A 27,550-nucleotide genomic window follows, 5' to 3' on the forward strand; every position below is an offset into this window, starting at 1 on the left:
CTAAAAGTACTGTAATAACTGAAGTTATGTATTAACATTTGTTCTTCTTATCCTGATCATTTGCACATTCATAACATGTTTATACACTAGTATGGATAGAAAATTTAACTTTTCTACCATAAAGACACATGAACGTGTATGTTCATTGCAGAACTGTTCACAATAGTGAAGACATGGAATCAACCTAAACGCTCATCAATGATAGAACGGATCAAGAGCATGGGGGTACATATACACCATGAAATATTATGCAGCCATGAAAAGGGATGAGATCATGTCCTTCACAGGAACATGGATGGAACTGCAGGTCATTATCCTTACCAGACTAATGTAGGAATGGAAAACCAAATACTACATGTTCTCACAAGTGGGAGCTAAAAGATGAGAACACATGGACTCATAGAAGGGAACAACAGACACTGGGGCCTACAAGAGGATGAAGGGTGGGAGAAGGTGAAGAATTAGAAAAAATAATTAATGGGTACTAGGCTTAATACCTGTGTGATGAAATGAATGATTTGTAGAATACATCTTCATGACATGAGTTTACCTATATAATAAACCTGCACATGTACCCCTGAATGCAAAATGAAAGTTAAAAAAAAAATTAATATCTTTACAAAATTGAGTCTTAGTATGCATGAGCATGAAGTATGCCTTCATTCATTTAGACCTTTGGGTTTTTTTTCACACAGACACTCAGTTTTTAACTAGATGTGTATACATGTTTTGTGTATCCATTTATCCACTGATGGACACGTGAGTTGTTTCCACATTTTGGCCACTGTGAATAATACTTTTAATGACATGGGTATAAAAACATCTCTTCAAGTCATTGTTTTCAATTATTTGGGTATATACCCAAATGAGGATTTGCTGGATTTTATGGCAATTTTATGTTTGATTTTTTAGGGGCCACCATATTATTTTACTTACCTGTTACACTATTTTCCATTTCCACCAACTATGTGGAAGAATTTCAATTTCTCTACATCCTTCCAAACTCTTGTTATTTTGTGTTTTTGATAGTAGCTATGCTAATAGGTATGAAGTCGTATCTCATTGTGGTTTTGAATTGCATTTATCCAACAATTACTGACGTCAAGCACTTTTTATGATTATTGACAATTTCTATATTTTCAAGTGCTTTGCATATATCTTTTTTTTTTTTTTTTTTTTTTTTTTTTTTGAGATGGAGTCTCGCTCTGTTACCCAGGCCAGAGTGCAGTGGTGTGATCTTGGCTCACTGCAACCTACACCTCCCAGATTCAAGCAATTCTCCTGCCTCAGCCTCCCGAGTAGCTGGGACCACAGGTGCATGCCGCCATGCCCAGCTAATTTTTTGTATTTTAGTAGAGACGAAGTTTCACCATGTTGCCCAGGCTGGTCTCAAACTCCTGAGCTCAGGCAATCTGCCCACCTCGGCCTCCCAAAGTGCTAGGATTACAGGCGTGAGCCCACTGCACCCGGCCTGCATATATCTTAATTAGGCTGTTTTCAGGATTTCCTTGTTGTTGTTGGGTTGTACGTGTTCTCCATATATTATGTATATAAACATCTTACCAGATATATAACTTGTAGATGTTATGTCTTATTAGGTGTGTTGTCTTTTCCTACTGCTGATTGTGTTCTGCCTTAGTGGCACCACCCTAGTTGATTATCTCTGTGAGGACTCCATCCCTGCAGCAGGCTTCTGCCTACCAGGCTTTTCCATACATCTTTTGAAATCTAAGCAAAGGTTGCCAAGCCTCCTTCATTCTTGCACTCTGCACACCTGAAGGCTTAACACGATGTGGAAGCCACTAAAGCTTACAGCTTGCGTGCTCCAGAGTTGTGGCATGAAATGTACCTGGAGCCCTTTGAGCCGAGGCTACAGCCAGAGCATCCATGATGCAAGGAGCAGACTCCTGGCATGGGACAAGGCAGTGGCACCCCAGGCCTGCCCCCCAAGACATTCAATCCTTCTGGGCCTCTGGGCCTATAATGGGAGGGGCTACCTGGAAGATCTCTGAAATGACTTGGAGACTCTTTTTTTTTTCACTGTCTTGGCTACCAGCACCGGGCTCTTTTTTCAGTCATACAAATCTTTCTAACAAATGATTGCTCCACAGTATGTTTGGATTCTTCCCCTGTAAAAGGTTTTTCTTTCTTTGCCACATGGCTAGGCTGCAAATTTTATAAACTTTAATGCTCTGCTTCCCATTTAAATATAAGTTCCAATTGTAGGTCATTTCTTTGCATTCATATCTGATCATAGGCTGTTAGAAGAAGCCAGGCTAATTCTTAAAATGCTGTGCAGCTTACATATTTTTTCCGCCAGATACTCTAAATTATCAGTCTTTTTTTTTTTTTTTTTTTTTTTTGAGACAGAGTCTTGCTCTGTTGCCCAGGCTGGAGTGCAGTGGCATGATCTCAGCTCACTGCAACCTCTGCCTCCCACATTCAAGTGATTCTCCTGCCTCAGCCTCCTGAGTAGCTGGGATTACAGGCATGTGCCACCATGCCTGGCTAAATTTGTGTTTTTAGTACTAAATTTGTATTTCTAGTAGAGACAGAGTTTCACCATGTTGGTCAGTATGGTCTCAAACTCCTGACCTCATGACCTGCCCTCCTTGGCCTCCCAAAGTGCAGGGATTACAGGTGTGAGCCACTGCGCCCACCAGTTATCACTCTTAAGTACAAACTTCTGAAAATTACTAGGACATAAACACAATGCAGCCAAGTTCTTTGCTAAGACATAACACTAGCGACCTTTGTTCCAATTCCCAACAAGTTTATCATTTTCATTGGAGATCGCATCAGTCTGGATTTCACTGTCCATATCATTGTTACTGAAAAGAAGGTCTTGATCCAGACCCCAAGAGAAGATGCTTGGATCTCATGCTGGAATAAATTCAAGGTGAGTCTCAAAGTACAGTGAAAGGAGATGGTTTATTAAAAGCTACTCCATTACAGAGTAGGGCATCCTTAGAAACTGGAGAAATGGCACCCTCTCTCTCTATATATGGGTATTGCTTAATGAAAAAGCTAAGCAAAGGTATGCCTATGTGTAGGTGGGGTGACAGCATGACAAAATTTATTATTGTATTGATTTAAGGAAAACTATCCTCAACAATTTAGCATGCAAGTAAAACAAAGCATAACTATAGTTACCTTGAAAACATATGTTATTATGGGTATTGGGACCTCTGGACTTTCTCCTGTTGTAGGAGTGTGTCCTTGTAGGTATCTTCAGGCTGTATCCTCAACCATAAATATTCTAAGACCAAGGGTCATGACTGAAAAGAAATGTGCCTTGCTAGTTTTAAGATGAAGTTGATTTTAAAATGGTGTCACTCTGGTTCTCCTAGGCTCCTGCTTCTCTCACATCACTATCAGGGTTTTGCTCACAACAATTTAACCAGTGTCTAAGAACTTTCAAATTTTCTTTCATCTTTCTATCTTCTTCTGAGCCCTCCAAACTCTTCCAACCTCTGCCCACTACCCAGTTCCAAAGCTACATCCATACTTTCAGATATCTTTATAGCAATACCCCACTCCTTGGTATCTATTTTCTGTGTTAGACCATTCTTGCTTGCTACAAAGAACTATCTGAGACTAGGTAATTTATAAAGATAAAAGCTTTAATTGGCTCATGGCTCTGCAGACTATACAGGAAGCATAGCACTGGGGATGTGCTCAGCTTCTAGTGAGGCCTCAGGAAGCTTATGATCGTGGCAGAAGGCAAAGGGGGACCCAGTATCATATTACATGCAAGAGTAGAAGCAAGAGAGAGAGGCGGGTGGTACCATATACTTTTAAACAAATAGAGATCATGAGAACTCACTGACTATTGTCAGGACAGCACCAAGCCATGAGAGATCCACCCCCATGACCGAAACACCTCCCACCAGGCCCCACTCTCAACATTGGAGATTACACTTCAACATGAGATTTGGGTGGGGAAAAATATCTAAACTATATCAACTGGTTTCTGGCATTCTTAAAAAACTATTTTGGCCTACATATTGTTCTCTTGATGCTTCCATGGGAAAGTTAAGTCCTGGAGCTTCCTAGCCCAACATCTTGCTGAAGTCATGCTCCAAAGAGATCATCTTTTCTCTATGGTTCCATAGTAATACATTTGTCATAGATTTAAATATCCACAATATGTGGAGTTGTTTCTGGACTCAACAATTTACTATTGGTCTATTTGTCTGTCCTTGTCACAATGTTATATGCGTCAGTTTTATAACTACTCTTTTTTTTTTTCCTCCCAAGACAGAGTTTTGTTCTTTCACCCAGGCTGGAGTGCAGCGGTGCAATCTTGGCTCACTGCAACCTCCACCTTCCGATTTCAAGTGATTCTCCTGCCTCAGCCTCCTGAGTAGCTGGGATTACAGGCGCCTGCCACCATGCCCAGCTAATTTCTGTATTTTTAGTAGAGATGGGGTTTCACCATGTTGGCCATGGGCTCAAATTCCTGACCTCATGATCCGCCCACCTCGGCCTCCCAAAGTGCTGGGATTACAGGCGTGAGCCACCGTGCCTGGCCATAACTAGTCTTAATATGTCATAGCATAGGTTTGCCAACTTCTGATTTTTTTTTTTTTTTTTTTTTTTTTTTGTGGTTGTCCCCTTCCTTCTTTCCTTCTTCTCTGTCTCTAGATTTACTTAGCTATTTCTGGTGCTTTGAATTTCAATATTAGGTTAAGAATCCGTTTTTCAATTTCCACTAAAAAGCGTTAGAATTTTGATTGGTATCATATTGAATCTATTTGTTAATTTGAGAAAGATACTGAACTTTCCATTCCTTGAACACAGTGTATTTCCTCATTTATGTATAACTTTTAAATTTCTCTCCGCATTGTGTTTAAAATGTTAGTGTACATCTTCTTCTTATATGTCATCCTTGGAATTTTATGTTTTTTGGTCACATTGAAAATTGTACATTTTGAAGATTTGTTGCTTATTAAAAATCATTTTTGATCAGTTAATCTGCATCCACTGACCTTAATAAATTCTCATTCACTCAATAATTTGATTATTTTTATTTTGAACATACTCATTAAGATTATAAATGTTGCTAAAAGTAACATTTTGCTGCTGCATCTTGAAAAGTTTTATAAGTAATATTTTTATTATCTTTCTTTTCTCCGTAGTTTTAAAATTTCATTATGACTAATTTTTTGACCAACAAATTACTGTGTGTTTTAAAATTTCTGTACACATGACTTTTTAGGGAATGTGCTTAATTGATTATCTCTTAATTGTAGTGTGGTAGCAAATATGTTATTTATGATTTTTTGGTTGAAATTTGTTTACATCATAATCTAAAATGTGAATTTTTTAAATTGTCTTCCTTGTATGTTTGAGGATAATGTATCTTCTCTAATATTTTGGTACAGAATGCTACACAAAGTAATTATATTATAATTGATAAATATATTTATATAATTTTCTCTACATACACAGCCTTTTAGATAACTTGATCTACCGATAATGTAGAATTAGTCTCCAACTATTGTGGCATGTTATTTCAATTTTTTCCTATCAACATATCAATTATGGCTTGATATATTTTGAGAACATACTAGGTGAATAAGTATATCAAATTATCTAGAGAAACAGAGCTAATAGAATGTATTTCTGTGTGTATGTATGTGTCTACATGCACACATATAAATGAAGAGAGAGATAGAAAGAGAGACAGATTTATTTTAAGAAATTGGCTCATGTGATTACAGTGGTTGGCAAAACCAAAATCTGCATGAGGGGTTGCTGGCTGGAGATCCAGGGAGAAGCCAATGTTGCAGCTCCAGTCTGAAAGCCATCAGGCTGGACAGCCAGAGAAAATCTTATATTGGTGTTCAAGTCCAAAGGTCCTGTCTTGGCAGAATTTTCTCTTGCTCAGGGGAGGTTAGTCTTTTGTTCTCTCCAGTTTAACTGATTAGATTAGGTCCACCCATATTAGGGAGAACAATTTTGTTTACTAAAAGTCCACCAATTTAAATGTTAATCTCATCCAAAGTTATCTTCCTGGAGACATGCAGAGATATATTTGACCAAATAACTGGGCACAATGGTTCAAACAAGTTGATACATAAAATTAACCATTATAAGAAGCTTAGAATTGTTATATTTTGGTAATTAAAATTTTATCATTATTTGCAACTCTGTTCTTAATAATGATTTTGTCTGATGTTAGCTTTCTTTTAATTAGTATTTTCTTAGTATACCTATTTCATGCTTTAACTTGTAACCCATCTGCATCTTTATACTTAAGAATTGTCTCTTGTAAAGACCTTTATAGCTATAGTCTTTACAATGCTGTCTGATTATCTCTTACTTGCTTGGTGAATGTAATCTACCTATATTTTATTGCAATGGTCATTATTATTATGAAGCTTATTTCCGCCATTCTAATTTTATTTGTATTTGTTCTGCATTTCCTATATGCTTGGCTTTTTATGAATTTAGTTTTTGTCTACTTTTGTTCTTTTCCCATATTTTCCACTTATTTGGAATTTACCTTCTTCATTATTTAAGTAATTTCCGTTGAATTTTTACCAAAATAAATGTATCAGTAATTACATAATTGCACAATCACAAATCTCGATCAACCTAAAAAATGCAGAAAACATGAAAACAAGCAAAACAACACAGATATAAAAAAAGTAAATTTATCTTGCCTCACCTTCAGAATAGCATAAAGAACTTAGAAGACTTTAATCCAAAACATTTTGCATCCTGATTCATATACCACTTTTGTCTCCTATTTTATTTTTTTCTCTAACATCATGCATTACAAATTATTTTTATTAATTAAAAAATTAGTTTGAGGCTGGGCACAGTGGCTCATGCCTGTAATCCCAGTACGTTGGGAGGCCGATGTGGGTGGATCGTTTGAGGTCAGGTGTTTGAGACCAACCTGGCCAACGTGGTGAAACCCCGTCTCTACTAAAAATACAAAAAAAAAAAAAAAAAAAAAAAAGCTGGGTGTGGTGGTGCACAACCTGTGCAACAGAGTGAGATGCTGTCTCAAAAAAATTGTTTGAATTTACATACTTGTTTATCATTGTATTTCATCACTACTCTGCATCTCAAATTATTCGTCTAACATCAGCTGTTAATCCTTAAAAAGATGATTTAGTACACTATCTTACCTTTTTTCTTTGTCTGAAAATATACTTATTCCACCATTATTTTAAATGTATTGATTTGCTGGGTATATGTATCAGTTATCTACTTTTATATCACAAAACAGCATCATATATTTTATCAGATGATCATAATATGAATCATCAACTTGAGTTATGTTTAGTGGGATGGTTCTTTTGCTGATCTCATCTGAGGTTAATCATGTGGCTGTGCTCAGCTTGTGGATTAGCTTGGGCATGTTAGCCTAGGATAGGAATTGTAAATCTCAGAACTTTTGACATTTTGAGTTGTATACTTTTATGTTTTGTGGGACTTTCCTATGCATTGTAAAATGTTTACGATATTCACAGCCTCTCTCTATTACATGCCATATAACTCCCAAAATTGTGACAACCAGAAATGTCTTCACATATTGACTAGTGTCTTCTGATATTTCTGGCTAGGAGACATTTAGGATTTTATTTCTTATTGCTGCTGTAACAAATTAGCAAACAGTGATTTAAAATAACCCAAGGAGAAAGAGGCAGAGCAAGATGACAGAATAGAAGGCTCCACTGATCATCTCCACTACAACGACCAATTTAACAACTATCTACACAGAAAAAAACACCTTCATAAAAACACCAAATCAGGTGACTTCTCACAGTACCTGGTTTTATTTTCATATCACTGAAAGAGGCACTGAAGAGGTAGAAAAAAAAGTTCTGCATCCCGATGCCACCCCTTCACCACCCCCAACAGCAGCAGTGTGGTGGTAAGAAGAGCATCTCTGGGCACTAGGGAAGGAAGGGCATGGCAATTGCAAGGCACTGAAATTAGCGCTGTCCTGTTACAGCACAAAGGAAAGTCTGATCAAACTCAGCTGATGTCTGTCCATGAAGGGAGCATTTAAAGCAGCCCAAGCCAGACGGGAATCACTAATACCAGCAGTTGGAAGGTAATTTCCTTCAAACCTCGCCACCAAGGGCTAAACTACTCTGGGTCTATAAGAAAACTTGAAAGGCAATCTAGGCCATAAGGACTGCCACTCTTAGGTGATTCCTAGTGCTGAACTGGGCCGAGAGACAGTGGACTAGGAGAGCAGGTGACTTACTGAGACTTCAGCCCAGCTGGGCCAGCTAAGGGAGTGCTGGCATTACCCCTCTCCTAACCCCAGGTTGTACAGCTCATGGGTCCAAAAGAGGCCTCTTCCTTTTGCTTCAGGTGAGGAGAAGGAAGAGTGGGGAGGACTTTGTCTTGCATCTTGGATACTGGCTCAGCCCCAGCACGATAGGGCACCAGCAGGGGTTCGGGGGACCCCATTCCAGGCACTAGCTCCTGGATGACTTTTCTAGATACACTGTGAAATAAAAGAAAATGTGTTGACTTTAAGGGAAAGAGTCCTGGCAGCATTCATCAACTGGTAAATAAAAAGCCCTTGGGCCTTGAATAACCGGCAGGGATACTCGAGTACTACCTTGATTACCTTGAGTGAGCTCTAAAACCTGCTGGCTTAAGGTGAGACTCAGCACATTACCAGCTGTGGTGGCTACAAGGCAAAACTCCTTCTGCTCAAGCAAAGGGAAAAGTAAAGGAGACTTTGTCTTGCACCTTAGGTACCAGCATGGCCACAGGAGGGTAGAGCACCAAGTGAGCACTTGAGGCCCTGATTCCAGGATTTGATACTTGAGCAGCATATCTGCACCTGCCCTGGGCCACAGGGGAGCCCACTGTCCCAAAAGAGTAAGTTCTATGCCAGGCAGCATTTACCACAAGATGACTTAATAGCACTTGGGATTTAAGGGAACATCAGTGGTAGTCTGACAGTATTCTCCATGGCCTGTGGTGGGGGTGGCTAGGCATTTTGTGGCTTGAGTGTCACTTCAGCTGCAGTAAAATAGAACACCGGTGGATTTCTAAAGCTTTTGACTCTAGTAGTTTCTGACTCCCAGCTGCCACCTGGACCCACTCAGGGCCTGGGATAACTTGTTGCCCTGAAGGAAAAAAGAGAGGCCTGGCTGGCTTGCTTTGCCATCTGCTCATTGTAGGTGCCCAGGTCCTTGAACAAATGTATGCAGTAGTCAGGAGGAGTTACAACAAGCCTTGAGTGAGACTCAGTACTGTGCTGGCTTCAGGTCTGAAGCAGTGTAGTCATAGTGGTGTTGACCACAGGTGTGCCAGATGTCACTCCATTGCCAGCTTTATGTCACTTAGAACAGAGAGAGAGAGACTTTGTTTGGTGGACAAGTGAAGAGAACAAGAACCTTTGCCTGGTAATCCAGAGAACCTTTCCAGATCTAGTCTAAGACTAGTGAGGTGGTATCTCCAAGAGTCTGCAAGAACCATAGAGTTCCTGAGCTTGGGTTTCCCTCTAAAGCAGGTAAAGCTTAGATCACATCACCCAAGTTCTTTCAAATATCTGGAAAGCCTTTCCAAAAAGGACAGGTACAAACAAGCCCAGACAGTGAAGATTAAAATAAATACCTAACTCTGCAGCACCCAGACACCAAAGAGCTTACATCAACACTATCCAGGAAAACATGACCACACCAAATGAAATAAATAAGAGACCAATCTTGAAGAAGGAGGTATGTGACATTTCAGATAATTCAAAATAACTGTGTTGAGAAAACTGAAAGAGATTCAACATGACACAGAGAAAGAATTTAGAATTCTATCAGATAAACTTAACAAAACTTCGGGATAATTAAAAAGAATCAACCAGAAATTCTGGAGCTGAAAAATTCAACTGTCATAATGGAGAACATATCAGAGCCTTTTACTAGTGGACTCGATCAAGCAGAAGAAAGAATTAGTGAACTTTAAGAGCTATTTGAAAATGCACTCAGAGGAGACAAAAGAATAAAATACAATGAAGCATTCCTATACGATCTAGAAAATAACCTCTAAAGGGCAAATCTAAGAGTTATTTAGCCATTAAGAGAAGGTAGAGAAAGATATAGAATTCAAAAGTTTACTTTAAAAGATGATAACAGAGACATTCCCAAACCTAGAGAAAAATCAACATCCAAATACAAGAAGGTTATAAAACACCAGACAGGTTTAACCCATGAAGACTATCCCCAGGCATTTAATAATCAAATTCTCAAATATCAAGAATTAAAAAAAAAAAATGATCCTAGAAGCAGCAAGAGAAAAGAAACATATTACATACAGTGGAGCTCCAATATGACAGGCAGCAGACTTTTTAGTAGAAACCTTAGGGTCCAGAAGAGAGTAGCATGCCATCTTTAATGTGCTGAAGTAAAAAAAACAAACAAACAAACAAAAAAAAAACTTTCACCCTAGAATAGTATATGTGGCAAAAATATCCTTCAAACATAAAAGGAAAACAAAGACTTTCCTAGACAAACAAAAGCTAAGGGATTTAATCAATACCAAACCTGTCCTACAAGAAATGATAAAGGGAGTACCTCAATCAGAAAGAAAAGGATGATAATGAGCAAAAAATAATCACCTGAAGGTACAAAACTCACTGGTAATAGTTAAGTACACACACAAAAAACACATAATATTGTAACACTGTAACTCTGGTGAGTAAACTCTCTTGTCCTAAGTACAAAGACTAAATAATAAACCAATAAAAAATAATAACTACAACTTTTCAAGACATAGTACAAGAAGATATAAATCAAAACAACAAAACATAAAAGAGGAGGAACAAAGTTAAGATGTAGAATTTTTATTGGTATTCTTTTGGCTTGTTTCTTTGTTTATGTTATAGTGGTATGTTGTTGCCAGCTTAAAATAATAGGTTATAATATAATATTTCCAAGCCTCATGGTAACTTCAAACTAAAAAACACACAATGGATGCACAAAAAATTAAAAGCAAGAAACTAAAACATATTACAAGAGAAAACCACCTTCACTAATGGAAAATATGAAAGAAAGAAAGAGAGAGAAAGAGAGGGAGAGAGGAAGGGAGGGAGAGGGAGAGGGCGAGGGAGGGGGAAAGGGAAGGGCGGAGGGGGAGGAGAGGAGAGGAGGAGAAAGACCACAAAGCAACCTTAGAGCAAACAAACAACAACAACAACAAATGGCAGGAGTACGTCCTTACTTATCAATAGTAACATTGAATATTAATGTACTAAACTTGGCCGGGCGCAGTGGCTCACGCCTGTAATCCCAGCACTTTGAGAGGCTGAGGCGGGTGGATCACGAGGTCAGGAGATTGAGACCATCCTGGCTAACACGGTGAAACCCGGTCTCTACTAAAAATACAAAAAATTAGCTGGGCATGGTGGCGGGCGCCTGTAGTCCCAGCTACTCGGGAGGCTGAGGCAGGAGAATGGTGTGAACCCGGGAGGCGGAGCTTGCAGTGAGCTGAGATCATGCTACTGCACTCCAGCCTGAGCAACAGAGCGAGACTCCCTCACAAAATAAATACATAAATAAATATATAATAAAATAGATAAAAATAAAAATGTACTAAAATCACCAATCAAAAGGCATAGACTGCCTGAATGAATGAAAAAAAAAATGACCCATTGAGCTGCTGCCTATAAGAAACACACTTCACCTATAAAGACATATATATCCTAAAAACATAGGGATGGAAAAATATTTCATGCCAATGGAAACCAAAATATAGCAGGAGTCGCTATACTTATATCAGACAAAATAAATTTTAAGACAAAAACAATAAGAGACAAATAAAGTCACTATATAATGATAAAGGGTTCAATTCAGCAAGAGGATATAACAAATTTAAATAAATATGGTCCCAACACTGAAGCAACCAGATAGAATTAAAAAATATCCACCGGGGGACGGTGACAGTGGGTTGGTGGGCCGCAGGTGGGGGCCATGGGCAAAGACTACTACCAGACGCTGGGCCTGGCCCACGGTGCATCAGACGAGGAGATCAAGCAGGTCTACCGCCGCCAGGCACTGCGCTACTACCGGGACAAGAACAAGGAGCCCGGCACCGGGGAGAAGTTCAAGGAGATCCCCGAGGCCTACGACATGCTCAGTGACCCGCGCAAGTGCGAGATCTTCAACCACTACAGAGAGGAAGGCCTAAAGGGCAGTGGCCCCAGTGGCGGTAGCGGCGGTGGTGCCAATGGTACCTCTTTCAGCTACACATTCCATGGAGACCCTCATGCCATGTTTGCTGAGTTCTTCGGTGGCAGAAATCCCTCTGACACCTTTTTTGGGCAGCGGAACGGGAAGGAAGGCATGGACATTGATGACCCATTCTCTGGCTTCCCTATGGGGATGGGTGGCTTCACCAACGTGAACTTTGGCTGCTCCCGCTCTGCCCAAGAGCCCGCCCGAAAGAAGCAAGATCCCCCCAATCACCCACGACCTTCGAGTCTCCCTTGAAGAGATCTACAGAGGCTGTACCAAGAAGATGAAAATCTCCCACAAGCAGCTAAACCCCGACAGAAAGAGCATTCGAAACGAAGACAAAATCTTGACCATCGAAGTGAAGAAGGGGTGGAAAGAAGGGACCAAAGTCACCTTCCCCAAGGAAGGAGACAAGACCTCCAACAACATTCCAGCTGATATCGTCTTTGTTTTAAAGGACAAGCCACACAATATCTTTAAGAGAGATGGCTCTGATGTCATTTATCCTGCCAGGATCAGCCTCCGGGAGGCTCTGTGTGGCTGCACAGTGAACGTCACCACTCTGGATGGCAGGATGATACCGGTCGTATTCAAAGATGTCATCAGGCCTGGTATGCGGCGAAAAGTTCCTGGAGAAGGCCTCCTCCTCCCCAAAACGCCCGAGAAACGTGGGGGCCTCATTATTGAGTTTGAAGTGATCTTCCCCGAAAGGATTCCCCAGGTTCTTCCAATATGGCTACCTGAGCTCCCCAAGGACTGACCACAGACCTTTGCAGAGCTCAAGGATTTCTGGACCTTTCTGCCAGTTGTGGACCATGAGAGGGTGGGAGGGCCCAGTGAGGGCTTTTGTACTGCTGAATGTTTTCCAGAGCATATATTACAATCTTTCAAAGTTGTACACTAGACTTCAGTGGTTTTTCGAGCTATAGGGCATCAGGTGGTGGGAACAGCAGGAAAAGGCATTCCAGTCTGCCCCACTGGGTCCTGCAGCCCTCCCGGGATGGGCCCACATCCACCTCCAGTCCCTGTCCAGGGGCGACAGGCAGACCAGCAGCTGGACTTCATCCCTCTGGGTCCCTTTGCTTCTGGCTGGTAGATAATGTCGACCTGCTATCTTGGTTCCCAGACTTTGTACACTCCTACGTTTCTGTTGTGTGATCAGTTCATGGTTTATTCTGTATTTGTCTCCCATGTCTTGCTGTTCTCCTGGAGAATTCTGTCTTCTCTTTGGCCATCTCAAATTGAGAACCTAAACTATTCCTGCAGAACTGCCTGGTTGGCGCCCACAAGCAATACCTCTTGCTCCAGCAGGACCAAGGGAGCCAGCCTCCAGTGAGTGACTCCAGCAAGCGCAGCCACCACTCCCTTGAGGGTCTGGGAGCCTGGCCCCAGCAAGGGGCTCTCCTGACCTCTGGCTCCAGTGAAGCTGAATGTCCTCACTTTGTGGGTCGCACTCTTTCCATTTCTGTAAGGCAATCTTGGCACACCTGGGGCTTACCAGTGGCCCAGGTAATTTTTTGTTTCATGGACTATGGACTCTTTCAAAAAGATCTGATCCTTTTGAATTTTGCACAGCCCTAGATACAATCCCTTTTGATAAAAGAGTATTTGCTTCTGATTACAGGAGCACTGTGGAAAGTTTGTAAATATGTTTTTATAATTCCATGTATAGTTGGTGTACACTCAAAACCTGTCCCCGGCAGCCACCACTCTCTGTATAGGGCCATAATGGAATTCTGAAGAAATTTTGGGGAGGGAAGGGGAGTTGGAACAAATGTCTCTTCCCTGGAGGCCAGTCTGGTGCTCAGACCTTTAGACTCATTGCAAGTTGCCACTGCCAACATGAGACCAAAGTGTGTGACTTGTCAATGCAGCACGATAGCATTAAAGACTGATGCTAAACATCAAATAAAAAAAAAATCATCAGAGCTTAAAGAGAGACAAAAGTCTGAATACCACAATAGCTGGAGACTTCAACATCACACTTTCAGCATTGAACAAATCTTCCAGGCAAAAAAGAAGCATCAGACTTAATCTGCACTATAAAACAAATGGATATAATATGTATTTACAGAACATTTCATCCAATGGCTGCAGAATACACATTCTTTTCCTCAGCACATGGACCTATGTTAGGTACAGTATAGACCACCTGTTAGGTCACAAAACAAGTCTTAAAACACTCAAAAAAATTCAAATTGCATCAGCCATCTTCTCTTACCACAGTAAAATAAAACTAGAAATTAAAAACGAGGAATTTTTGAAACTATACAAATACATGCTTGTGAATGACAAGTGGGTCAATAAAATATTAAGAAAAAAATTGAAACAAATGATAATGGAAAAAACCATACAGAAACCTATGGTATATGGGAAATGCAATAAAAGGGCATTGAATAGCTACAAGTGCCTACATCAAAAAAGAGGAAAAACTTCAAATAAACAATCTAATGATGCATCTTAAAGAACTGGAAAAGCAACAGCAAACCAAACCCAAAATTAGCTGAAAAGAAAAAATAAAAATCAGAACAGAAATAAAGAAAATTGACATGAAGAAAACAATACAAGAGATAATGAAACATGAAACATAAAAATGGTTTATTGTAAAACAAAATTGTCAAACTTTTAACCAGACTAAGAGTAAAACAGAGATGATCCAAATAAACTCAGACATATAAAAGTAGACATTACCACTGACATTACAGTAATTAAAAGAAGGGTTAGTGTCTCCTATGAGCAACTATGTATCTATGGATTGGAAAATCTTGAAATGGATAAACTCCTAGACACATACCACAATCAAAATAAGAAGAAATCCAAAACCTGAACAGACTAACAAGTAACAAGATCAAAGCCATAATAAAAAGTCTTCCAGTAAAGAAAAGCCCAGGACCCTATGACTTCACTGCTGTATTCTACCAAACATTTAAATAAGAACTAATACCAATCCCACTCAAACTATTCCGGAATATAGAGGAGGAGGAAATACTTCTCAACTCATTATATGAGGTCAGTATTGCCCAAAACCAGAGAAAGACACATTCAAAAAAGAAAACTACAGGCCAATAACTCTGATGAACAGTGATGCAAAAATCCTCAAAAAAATACTCACAAACCAAATTCAACAATACTTCAGAAAGATCACTCATCATGACCAAGTGGGATTTATCCCTAGGATGCAAGAATGACTCAACATATGCAAGTCAATCAATGTGATACATCATGTCAACATAATGAAGGATAAAACCATATGATCCTTTCAATATATGCTGAAAAAGCATTTGATAAAATTCAACATCCCTTTATGATGAAAAAAAAACCTTCAAAAACTGGTTATTAAAGGAACACACCTCAACATAATATAAGCCATATATGACAGACCCATAGCTAGTGTCATAATGAATGAGGAAAAACTGAGTCTTTCCTATAAGATCTGGAACATGATAAGGATGACCACTTTTGCCAGTGCCATTCAACATAGTACTGAAGCCCTAGCTAGAGTATTCAGACAAGGGAAAAAAATAAAAAGCATCCAATCTGGAAAGGAAGAAGTCAAATGTACCTTGTTTGCAGATGATATGATCTTATATTTGGAAAATCCTAAAGACTACAGAAGAAAATGATTAGAACTGATATGTTCAGTAAATTTGTAAGATACAAAATCAATGTACAAAAATCAGTAGCATTTCTACATGCCAACAGTGAACAATCTGAAAAAGAAATAAAAAGTATATTGAAGAGATATCTGCACTCTCATGTTTGTTGCAGCACTGTTCACAGTAGCTAAGATTTGGAAGCAACCTAAGTGTCCATCAACAAATGAATAGGTAAAGAAAATGTGGTGCATATACACAATAGAGTACTATTCAGCTGTAAAAGATAATGAGATCCCGCCACTTACAACATGGATAGAAATGGAGATTATTATGTTAAGTGAAATAAGCCAGGTACAGAAAAACAAATATCATATGTTTTCACTTATTTGTAAAATCTAAAAGTCAAAACAATTGAACTCATGGAGAAAGAGAGTAGAAGGATGGTTACTAGAGGTGGGAAAGTGTAGTGAGGAGTTGGGGAAAGGTGGCAAAGGTTTATGGGCACAAAAGAAATTAAAGTATAAACAAGGTCTAGCATTTTATAGCACAACAGGGTGACTACAGTTGATAATATTTTTCATCTTAAAATAACTAAAAGAAGGTAATTGGATTATTTGTAGCATAAAGGGAAAATGAATTGATTGATACATCGCTCTCCATGATGTGATTATTTAATATTGCATGCTTGCATCAAACCATCTCATGTACCTATAAATATATACACCTACTATATACCCACAAAATTAAAACAAAAGATTAAAAAAAAAAAACCCAAATTTCACCACAAAATACCCCGAATTGCTAAAAAAAAAAAAAACAACAAGAAAAAAGAAAAATCCTGCACAAAAAAAACAATGCTGGAACAATGCTGGAGGTATTGCACTGCCTGATTTCAAACTGTACTACAAAGTTGTCATAATCAAAACAGCATGTCATACAAATCGGACACAGAACAATGGAACAGAATAGATAACACATAAATAAGCCATGAACTTACAGCCAACTCATTTTCAGCATTGCACCAAGAACATATATTGGAGAAAGAATAGCCTTTTTAATAAAATGATGCTGGGAAAACTGAGTATCTCTTTCAAAAGAATAAAACTAGATCCCCATCATTTGACATATAAAACTAGTAAACTCAAAATGGACTAAAGACTTAAATGCTAGGCGTAAAAATTTGAAACTAATATTTTTGGGGTAAAAGCTCAAAAGAACAGAAAACAAAACCAAAAATAGACAGTTGTAATTACCTCAAAATAAAAAGCTTTCACACAGAAAAACACACACATGCAAACACACACACACACACACAAAACAAAAAACAAAAAGCAATTAACACGGTGAAGAGATCACCTGCAAAATGGGATTACATGTTAACAAACTATCCAACAAGATATTAATAACCAGAATATATAAGGTACTCAAACTCAATAGCAAAAATAATAATCCCTTTAAAAAGTAAACAAAGGCCAGGCGCGGTGGCTCACGCATGTAATCCCAGCGCTTTGGGAGGCCCAGGCGGGCGGATCAGGAGGTCAAGAGATCAAGATCATCCTGGCAAACATGGTGAAACCCCATCCCTACTAAAAATACAAAAATTAGCCAGCCGTGGTGGTGTATACCTGTAGTCTCAGCTACTCAGGAGACTGAGGCAGGAGAATCGCTTGAACCCAGGAGGAGGACGTTGCAGTGAGCCGAAATTATGCCACTGCACTCCAGCCTGGTGACAGCAAAATTCCTTCTCCAAAAAAAAAAAAAAGTAAACAAAATAGATTAATACATATTTCTCAAAAAAGACACGCAAATGGCTAAGCTATATGAAAAAATACTCAACATTAATCATCAGGAAAATGCAAATCAAAACCACAATGAAATGACTCACCTACAATGGAAATCATAAAAAAAAAAATTACAAATGCTGGCAAAGATGTGAAGAAAACAGAATGCTCCTACACTTTTGGTGGGAATGTAAAGTAGAACAGCCACTATGGAAAACGATATTGAGGTTCCTCAAAAAAACTAAAAATAGAACTACCATATGAAACTCACTGCAAGACATTATACATCCAAAGGAAAGAAAGTAAGTATATAAAAGAAATATCTTTACTCTCATGTTCTCTTGCAGCAGTATTCACAGTAGCCAAGATCTGAAATCAACCTGTGTCCATCAATGAATGAATGGATAAGGAAATTGTATATTCCTTATTGTGTATACATATATATATATATATGTATTATATATATATGTATACACAATGAATTTTATTAAAATAATTTTAAATAAAATAATAAAATCCTGTCATTTTTAGCAACATGGATGGAATATGAAGACATTATGTTAAGTGAAAAAAGTCAGGCACAGAAAGACGAATATTGCATATTCTCATTCATAAATAAGCAGAAACTAGGAAAGTGGATCCAATAAAGACAGAGTAAATGGGATTATCAGAGGCTGTGAAGAAAAGGAAAGTGATAAAGACAAATTGGTTAATGGGTACAAAAATACAGTTAGGAGTAAGTCCTACTGTTGGATAGTACAATAGAAAATTATAGTTAACAATAATTTCTTGTATATTTCAAAATAGCTAGAAGAATTGTAGTGTTCCTGACACAAGTAAAAGGTAAATATTTGAAGTGATGAATATCACACTTACCCTGATTTAATTATTAGGTATTGTATACAGATATCAAATTATCACACGTACCACAAAAATATGTACAGTTATGATGTATAATTTTTTTTTTTTGAGATGGAGTCTCATTCTGTCACCCAGGCTGGAGTGCAGTGGTGCCATCTCAGCTCACTGCAAGCTCCGCCTCCCGGGTTCAGGCCATTCTCCTGCCTCAGCCTCCTGAGTAGCTGGGACTATAGGCGCCTGCCACCATGCCTGGCTAATTTTTTGTATTTTTAGTAGAAACGGGGTTTCACCATGTTAGCCAGGACGGTCTCGATCTCCTGACCTCATTATCCACCCGCCTCAGCCTCCCAAAGTGCTGGCTTTACAGGTGTCAGCCACTGTGCCCCGCCATAAATTTTTTTAAGAATAAAAAAAAACTCACAAAAATATGTACAGTTATGATGGATAAATATTTTTAAAAGTGAAAACATAAAGCAACCCAAATTTTTATCTTATAGCTCTGGTGCTCAGAAGTTCAAAATGAATCTTACTGGGCTAAAATCAACATGCTGGTGGAGATGTGCTGTTTCTCGGGACTCTAGGGAAGAACCTCCTTACATTTTCTAGCATCTAGGGATTACTTACATTCCTTGGTTTCTTTCCTCCATCTTCAAAACCAGCAATATTAGCATCTTTCTCCCATTTTTTTCTCTCTCTGTGTTTCTGTTGTCACATCTTTTTATTTGACTCTTTTAATGATATTTTTGATGACATTAGGACCACTGGGATATTGCAGGACAATGGCCTCATCCTAAGGCCCTTAATTTAATCACATATATATTTAAAGTCACTTTTGCTATGTAAGGCAACATATTTATACATTCCAGGGATTAAGACATGGATGGTTTAGGGAGGGAATTATTTTGTCTACCACAACTGATCTAGGAGGATCTCGCTTGAGATTATTTGTTTCTGCTCCATATGTTTTTATCTTTTAGTGAGCTCTCCCAGACTTTTTCACATGATAGAGGTAGAGATTCCAACAGTAAGAGGCTAAGCCCCAATGATCAAGTGCTTTTTAAGCCTCAGATTTGATAAAGTCTAACTGTCAAATCAAATCACAGAACCAACCCAAAAGTCAATATGGAAGGGAGTGTACAAGGACACGGTTATAGGGATATAGGGAGGAAAAAATAATGTGGCACAATTACTAAAAATTTAAAGCAGTACAGTAATTTATATTGAGTTACTTTCTCTCAGAACTTTGATGATATGATTTCACTGTATTCTAGCTGTTAATGTTTTAAAAAAGTTGTAGTTACAATTATTGTTTCTTTTTAGATACCCTTTCTTTCCAAATGCTTGGGTGTGCTGTGGTTTCTAGACCTGTAGTCCCGTCTTTATCAGTTCTAGAAAATTTTTCAGCCATTATCTTTTTAAATATTACTTCCCCTTAAATTATTTCAGTTCTTTTTTTAAAAAAGTGCTCTTTTATTTAAGTGAAAATAATTAGTGTTTACACTGTTATTATGTATACATTGTTAGTTGTAGCACCAATTAGTGACTGTGATTACATTTGTTTTGTTTTATGGCATTTTCATTTTTCTGGAATTATTAATAGCCTGATTTTCAGTTGTGCCATTTCAATTTTGCAATTTGCAATCTACATATTAAAAACTCTTCCCCAGTTTTTTCTGATATCAAAGGCTTTTCTTGAGTCTCTCTTTCTTCTAGATTCTTTACTTCTAAAGCCCTTGGCCGTCTTGATCTAATCTAATTAATCAAATTTGCAACTTCTTTATTTTGTCTCTGTGACTTTAAGGCCAAGTGTCAATTGAGACGTTATTATGTTTTTGCCATAGTATAAAAATGTATATAAAGATTGTAATATGTTTAAGAGACATGAAAGAAAGCACATATGTATGTGAAAGAAAATAAATTTTCTGAGTCCTCTAGGCATTTGTGTCTCTAATGCCTTCTTCTGACAAACTTAGACAATGCAGAAAGGTTTGAATGACTCTTCAAAGGCATAATAATGATATACTGGGCTTTGGGGACTCGGGGAAAGGGTTGGGAGTGGCAAGGGATAAAAGACTACACATTGGGTACAGTGTACACTGCTCGAGTGATGTGTGCACCAAAATCTCAGAAATCAACACTAAAGAACTTATTCAAGAAACCAAACCAAACACCACCTGTTCCCCAAATACCAATTGAAATAAAAAGATTAAAAGAAAAAAAAATTATTGCCTAACAATTATCTTTAGAGAGGACCTGAAAGTCAAAAACAAGATGCTAAAAGAACCAATGAAGGACACAAAGAACTCTTGTAAATGAAAAAGATAGTTGTTAAAATAAAAATTGTAATGGCAGAGTTTGATGATAAGGTTAAGGAAATCTCCCAAAGTACTAGAAAATATTAAAGAAAAATAAATGACTTCATCAATCCAGGAGGTTCAACTTTTACCAGTAAGATTTCCAGAAGGAGAAAAATATAGAGAAAAAAATTGTCAGAAAAACACAAGAACATGTTCTAGATTGAAGGATCTCATGAGAGCTCTGCAGCATAGATGAGAGGAGACCTAAAACAAAGAGTACCATGAGATTCAAGAAGGTGAATGATAAAAAGAAGGACCGAAATACTTCCCATAACAATTAGAAGGAAGAGGTAGAATTTTAAAAAGGAAAATAATGAGTTAGAGCATCACACTTCTCAGCAGCAATTTTGGAAGCCAGGAGAATGACTTTAAAATTCTGATTGACTATTATTTCCAACTTAAGATTCTATATCCAAATGAGCTGTCAATCAACTGTGAGGACAAAGAAAAGATTACTATACATGCAAAGACTCATAAAATGTACCTCCACAGTGTGTTCCTTCTTAGGGAATGACTGGAAGATGTGCTGCACCAAAACAAGTGAAAAAAATAAATAAATAAAAGGGAAAGCCACAGAATCCAGGAAACAAGAAATCCTACCTAAACAGTAATAGAGAAAAATTCCAAGTTGACAGCTGAGCCTTAGATCTCAAGACATACTCTTTGCTTTAGGTCTTAACACTGTCTTTGTTGCATTCCAGAGATTTTGGTATGTTAGATGCCTGTTACCATTTACTTTAAAGAATGTTTTCATTTCTGCTATAACTTCATTGTTTACTTAAAAGTCATTGAGGAACAAGTTTAGTTTCCATGTAATTGTGTGGTTTTGAAAGAGCTCATTGGTATTGATTTCTATTCTTATTCCACTGTGGTCTAAAAGCATTCTTGATATGATTTTTATTTTTTTGAATTTATTGAGTTGCTTTACAGTCAAGCCTGTGGTCAATCTTAGAATATGTTCTGTGTTAAGATGAGGAGAATGTATATTCTGTGGTTGATGAGTGGATTATGTTGCAGATATCTACTAAATCCAGTTGGTCAAGTGTCAAATTTAAGTGCAGAATTTGTTAGTTTTCTGCCTCAATAGTTTGTGTAGCTCACTCATTGTGGTGTTGAAGTCCTCCAGTATTATTGTGTGGCTAAGTTTTTTACAGGTTTAGAAGTACTTGTTCTACAAATCTGGGGGCTCCAATGTTGGATGTGTATATATTTAGGGTTATTAAGTCATCTTGCTTAACACTTTATCATTACGTAATGCCCTTCTTTGTCTTTGGCTGCCTTTAAGATTTTTTCTTTCACATTGACCATGAAAATTCTGATAACTATTTGCCTTTGTGGTGGTTGTCTTGTATAGTTGATCACAGGATTCTCTTAATTTATTGAATTTGCATGTTGATCTCTATAATGATTGGGAAAATTTTAGTTAACTGTATCCTCAAATGTTTTCCAAGTTGCTTACTCTTTCTCCTCCTCTCCCAAGAATGCCAATGCATCATACATTTGGTCTCTTTACATAATCCTATATTTCTCAGAAGCTTTCATCATTTTATAATTCTCCCCTTTTTTTTGCTTTTGTCTGACTGGGTTGAGTTGAAGGACTTGTCTTTGTGCTCTGAAATTCTTTCCTTGACTTTGTCTATTCTGTTGTTAAGGCTTTCATATGTATTTTGAAATTCCTGTAGTGAATTCTTTAATTCCAGAAGTTCAGTTTGGTTCTTCCTGAAAATGGTTATGTCATCTTGTGACTACTGAATAATTTTACTCACTTTATTGGACTGGATTTCCATTTTATCTTTAATGTCATTGAGCTTCCTTCCCATCCATATTCTGAATTCTGTGTCTGTCATTTCAGACATTTCAATCTGGTTGGGATTCTTTGCTGTGGAGCTACTGTGAATATCTAGAGGTAAGAAAACTCTCTGACTTCTTGAATTGCTGAAGTTCTTTCACTGGTTCTTTCTCATCTGAGAAGCTGGTGTTCCTTTATCTCTTTGAAATTGCTGTCACTTAAATGAGGTTTTTTTTTTTTGCTTATATATTATACTTTCCCCTTGGTTGTTTGACTATGGTGTATAGCATCTATAGTTGATTAGTTTCATTTCTAGGTGATTTCTGAGGGCCAAAGCTCTGTATGAGTTCCACAGTTATGACTGACTTTCTACATTGGGTTTCACAGTGTGAAATGAATTTACTTTTGTTAGTAATGTTGTTCAGGCTGTGATCCAGTAGATGGTGCTTAAGAGTAAGGGTCGGCAGATAGGCTCATATACAGCAGTGTTCTAGGGAGGGAGAGATGGGGATGTGCAAGAAATAACTCCCTCACCAAGTCTGTTCCTGGGCCTTGGGGGAACCCCTTTTAATCACTGGTGCTGTGCTCATTTTCTCTTAGCTCCAAGGGGAGCCCTGGCAGCCTGCACTCCTCCTCCCTTGAAGGTGGCCAGAGCCAAAGTTTAGGTCACCAGGATTCCTGCAACTCCTCAGGGACCAATTGGTTTTCTGAGCTTAGCAAAGACAAAGCAGGTTGTGGGGTACGTCTGCAGGTGATCTGGTGATATAGTTGGTCAAGGGTGGAGGGTCCTTGGGCAAAGGGATCCCAGTATCTAGCCTGATCAGCTAGTTTTGTCTCAAACCTTCTGCACTTAGATTGCTGGCATGTTCCAGGTGATCAGGACCATGGGGCTCCCTCAGGCAGAAACTGTGACTGGCCAACAAGCTCCACCCTTCCCTGACTGGTCTTGCAGAGGGAGGGACAGTTAGCTCCCACACCAGCACATGAATCCACACCTCACTCTTCTCTGTGTTCTAAGACTTGGGGTTCCCCCCCACACTTGAACTCTAGCCAAAAATCTCAGCTCAATAACTGTGGTTGGTGTGCTCAAACCCTAGGGAATTGAAACTAGTCCTGTGGCTTTGTCCTCTGGCCTCTTGGGGGCAAACACTGGCCGTACCAGGCTATCAAACTGCTCTCCAGCTGCTGGAAAAACACTCAGACAGAATAATGGAGGCTATGCTGTGCGCATTCTCTTGTGGGAGCTGAAAGGCAGCTTGCTTTGTGATAGGCCAGTGAAAAAGGGGGCATGCAGGTAAGTTGCGCCTTGGTGCTGCAGGGAAGGCAGGCTTCCTCTCTCCCAGCCAAAAGTCAGGAGGGGCTACGCCCATTCAAAGCAAGATGGAGAACCTTTGGGGATGGGTACTTATGGTCACGTTTTGCTGCAGTTGCCCTGTGTGCCATATAATATTTTGGTTCTGTCCAAGTTTATTCTCTGCCTCTGCCTACTGTTCAGGCAGTTCCCTCTGTCAACTGAAATGTCTATGAGGGTTACCACATCTCTTGTAGCTAGGATTCCAGAGACTCACAGCAGGATTGTGATGTCACAGAATTCCTTCATTTACCTCTTCCTTAGGGCCTGTTCAGGACCAAGAGCCTGGTCTGGTGACTCTATGTGGACTTCTCAGCTTCCTCCCTGTTTAATCTTGGAGTTGTGTTGTGTCTCTGTCAACTTTCAGTGTTTTCTCTAAAAGATCAGTTTGAAGTGTAGCTGTTTACCCAAGATTTCGGTTTCTCTCAGTAAACGAAGGGCTTCCCAGCTGCATCTAGTTGGCCATCTTGTCCCTTCCATCAAGAAATACTTTAGACAACTTAAATGTATCAGTGTTTAATTGAGCAAAGCATAATTTATGAATTGGGCAGCCTCCCAGACTAGAATATGCTCAGAGAATCTCCAGTGATATCTCATGGTTGAAAAATATTTGTGTATTAAGAAAGGAAAGTGACATACAAAAACTGAAAGTGAGGTCCAGAAACAGCTGGATTGGATACAGCTTGATGTTTTGCTTATTTCAACATGGGTTGAACAGTTGGTTGCCTTTGACTGGCCAAAACTCAAGGATTGGTACAAGAATAGGTGCAGTCTATTTTTAAACCCGGTTAGATTACAGTTCATTGTGTACACAGAAATCTTTAGGTTGGGCCGGGCGCGGTGGCTCACGCTTGTAATCCCAGCACTTTGGGAGGCCGAGGCGGGCGGATCGCGAGGTCAGGAGATTGAGACCACGGTGAAACCCAGTCTCTACTAAAAATACAAAAAATTAGCCGGGCGTGGTGGCAGGCGCCTGTAGTCCCAGCTACTCGTAGAGGCTGAGGCAGGAGAATGGCGTGAACCCAGGAGGCGGAGCTTGCAGTGAGCCGAGATCGCGCCACTGCACTCCAGCCTGGGCGACAGAGCGAGACTCCGTCTCAAAAAAAAAAAAAAAGAAAGAAATCTTTAGGTTGAATTCAAAATAAGGTGGCAGCTTTAGACTACACTTAACAATTCTAAAGAGTAATCTTGAATACCTTTGTGTCAAAGCACCTCAAATTTGTAGATGACTGCTCTAGAAGAATTATTATTGAGAACAGAAGATATGATTAGGCAAATATTTATATAGCTTATGTGACATGAAAGATTAAGCTCAGTTTCTGGAAAAAACGCTGAATATAAAGAGTCTTATGTGAGAAACAAAGTAATGAAAAACTTGATAATACATACTGATTAGAGAGTGATGTAGGAGGATGTAAAAGTAATTTTCAAGTTTGAAGACTGAAAACTGAAAAAAGATGGGTAACTATTAAAAAAATGAGTTATGGTTCATTAGATAATGGGCTCAATGTTTTGACATATTGAGAGTGAGATCATGATAGAACTTCAAAATGGAAATAGCCAATTATCAAATAGAAATATAAGAACAGTGTTCCAGGCCAGGCGCAGTGGCTCATGCCTGTAATCTCAGCACTTTGGGAGGCCAAGGTGGGCAGATCACAAGGTCAGGAGATCGAGACCATCCTGGCTAACACAGTGAAACCCCGTCTCTACTAAAAATACAAAAAATTAGCCAGGCGTGTTGGTGGGCACCTGTAGTCCCAGCTACTCAAGAGGCTGAGGCAGGAGAGTGGCGTGAACCTGGGAGGCGGAGATTGCAGTAAGCTGAGATCGCGCCACTGCAATCCAGCCTAAGCAACAGAGTGAGACTCCATCTCAAAAAAAAAAAAAAAAAAAAAAAGGACAGTGTTCCAGAGAAGTTTGAACTAACTATACAAACTTCACATAGAAGTGATAATTAAGATAATGAAATTAAAAAATGATCTAAGGAGCAAAGTAAAATTAAATCAAGGGCAGAGCCTTATATTAAGGAGCAGCAGGAAAAAGGAGTTATTAGAAAAGCAACAATAAGCCTAGTTGAAAAGATGAGAGGAAAAACAAGATCATAAAAGGTCACAAACTACAAAGTTTAAGAGTATTTCAATAAAAAAGAGATCATTAGTCAACTACTGCAGGCAAATAAATTTTAATGACAACTACAAAATTAGTTTTATCATTTGGAAATCATTTCAAAGAATAGTCTTAATAATGAGAAAGAGAAAGAAATCAGATTACAATTAAATAAAGATCAGATCAAGATTGCCAAAATAAACGAAATAATTGTATAAAGTTTTAAAAAATGTTACACAAACAAGAAGCCAGAGGTAGGCAGAACTTGATGTTTAAGGCTGCTTCTTAAGAGCAGGACTAAGAGTGTGGTAGTAAAGTTGATTGTTCCACCCACTGAAATCTCAGTAACAATTTGGAAATAGTTGGTCCCGAGGAGATTACTCAGACAGAAGAATCTCAATTGTAAGAGATTTAAGGAGTGGCCAGCCCTTCTTTAGCATCTGTTTTTTGTTTTGTTTTGTTCTGTTTTTTCAGGAAAATAAAAGGATTAAATCCTGAGTCCCCAGCCCAGGCCCAAGACTGAACTACTGAGCAATTCTCCAGCTCCAGTGAAGATAGGGTATAAGTAAGTAAAAAAAAAAAAAAAAAAAAAAAAAAAAAAAAAAAAAAAAAAAAACCAGCAGGGTGACCAGTAGGTGAACAAGAGATGTGGCAGGACTGTAGTCCTGGAATAAAAACTAGACAGAAAGAATAACCTGTCAAAATTAAGAAATATAAACTAAGACAAAAACCCGCATCTGGTGAATGAAATGTTAGGGCTCAGAAGTCAATACTCCAAAATATGGTACATTGACATTCTGAAGAAACTTTGATGTCTCTATGACTTTCTTCCCCCGCATACTCTCTCCCAAAACCTTCAGATTTTTTTTTTTTCTTAAGATCCAGATCCACCAAGGAGAATATTTTTTTTCCTTCTCTATAAAGCCAAGAGTATAATCACATCTTAACAAACCCTTTTACAAGATAATGTACAAGTTATTTGTTCCCTGATCTAATTATTCTTCCTAGTGATCTACTTAACAGATTTTCTCTTCTCCCACCTTTCATAACCTTTTTTGCCATGATGGTATATAAGTTCCTGAACTCCACTGGAGAGTGGGAAATCACTCTGTGATGCTCCCCATCTGCACAATAAATGTGAATGTCTTTTCTCCTATTAATCTACCTTATGTCAGTGATTTTCAGCAAACATTCAGAGAGCAAGAGGAAAGTCTCCCTTGGCCTCTATGAAACTAACATGCAGATGCACAATATATCTGTGAATCCAGGGAAGCACACTCTGAAAGGTCTATCTCAGTGAAGCAGATTCTAGACTGTCTGGGAGCAAGACTTTTGGGGGAACTCAATATATAGCTATTACTACCCATGTCACTAGAATTAGAGCTACAGCCTTTGATGTAATGTATATATCATTTTGAATCAGCTAAGGATCAAGTTTTAAACTCATAGGTGTCCAGGTGGAAACAGCTGGCAAGGCAGAGGCTGAGAAATCAA

At 38.6% G+C, this 27,550-nt stretch overlaps 1 pseudogene; it reads left to right on the plus strand.

Annotated features, from left to right (window-relative positions):
* The first annotated feature begins 11,948 nt into the window (after positions 1-11,948).
* LOC129475351 (dnaJ homolog subfamily B member 1-like) lies at positions 11,949-12,972 on the plus strand (annotated as a pseudogene).
* The last annotated feature ends 14,578 nt before the right edge of the window (positions 12,973-27,550 follow it).

This window comes from Symphalangus syndactylus, chromosome X, assembly GCF_028878055.3.
Source record: "Symphalangus syndactylus isolate Jambi chromosome X, NHGRI_mSymSyn1-v2.1_pri, whole genome shotgun sequence".
Taxonomy (NCBI): Eukaryota; Metazoa; Chordata; class Mammalia; order Primates; family Hylobatidae; genus Symphalangus; species Symphalangus syndactylus.